The sequence below is a fragment of the Chinchilla lanigera genome, unplaced genomic scaffold (genome assembly GCF_000276665.1).
Source record: "Chinchilla lanigera isolate Chin_1 unplaced genomic scaffold, ChiLan1.0 scaffold00145, whole genome shotgun sequence".
NCBI lineage: Eukaryota > Metazoa > Chordata > Mammalia > Rodentia > Chinchillidae > Chinchilla > Chinchilla lanigera.
In genome coordinates this window covers 601,341-602,168 of record NW_004955546.1, presented here as the reverse complement: position 1 = coordinate 602,168, position 828 = coordinate 601,341, and positions in this window count along the sequence as shown.

Below are 828 nucleotides of genomic sequence, written 5' to 3'. Positions count from 1 at the left end.
TGTGCTTGCAAATGTTATGTTTTTTATGTTGTGACAAGATAACTGCTTATGGCCTAACATTACTGTATATCATATGGATAATATTGCTAGTTTTTTTCTTACTGCAGCCAATATTATCATTTACAGAATGCTTATGTTTTCTTACCATCAAAATTTTACTTTTCATGTTTATATTGCAATGGCTTTTGATTTGGTGTTAATTTTTCCACCACATGTACTAAAAATAAAGAATACTGCTATGAGATGCTGATTGCCGCAGACCACCAGGACCATAACTTGTCTCCAAAAGCATATTATGACTTTTATTAATACCACGAGAAAGTATAAATGATGGTATAATTTATCAGTAACAACGCTTTGAAGGGAATTCTTTTCAGCTGTGGAGTTGTTTAGGAGACAGTGGTTGCTCTTGTGTGTACAAGGCAAATGCCTTTATTCTGTTCCCTGATACTGTGATGCTATTCTGTCTTTGGTAATCATTATTTTTACCTAATACGGTGAACCTGATGGCTTAAAGGGAAACCTAACTTATGTGAGTTATCAGTCAGTTTGATAAAAAGTGAATTTATTAAGTTATAATTCAGATTGTGTTCTGTTTGACCAATTTTTGAGATAAATTTATATAATGCATTTCTCATTGTTCATATGGATAACTGTCATGTTTTAGGTATGTGTCAATTGCCTTCAAACATATACATTGCACCAAGGTATGTGCATGAGTCCACATTGGTCTCCTTTGACCTGTTATGTCACTCTCTTTTTAACACGGATGTAATCTGTAAAGTGTTTTATACAGTGTTCTCAAATACAAAAGCTACTCAATTTCTG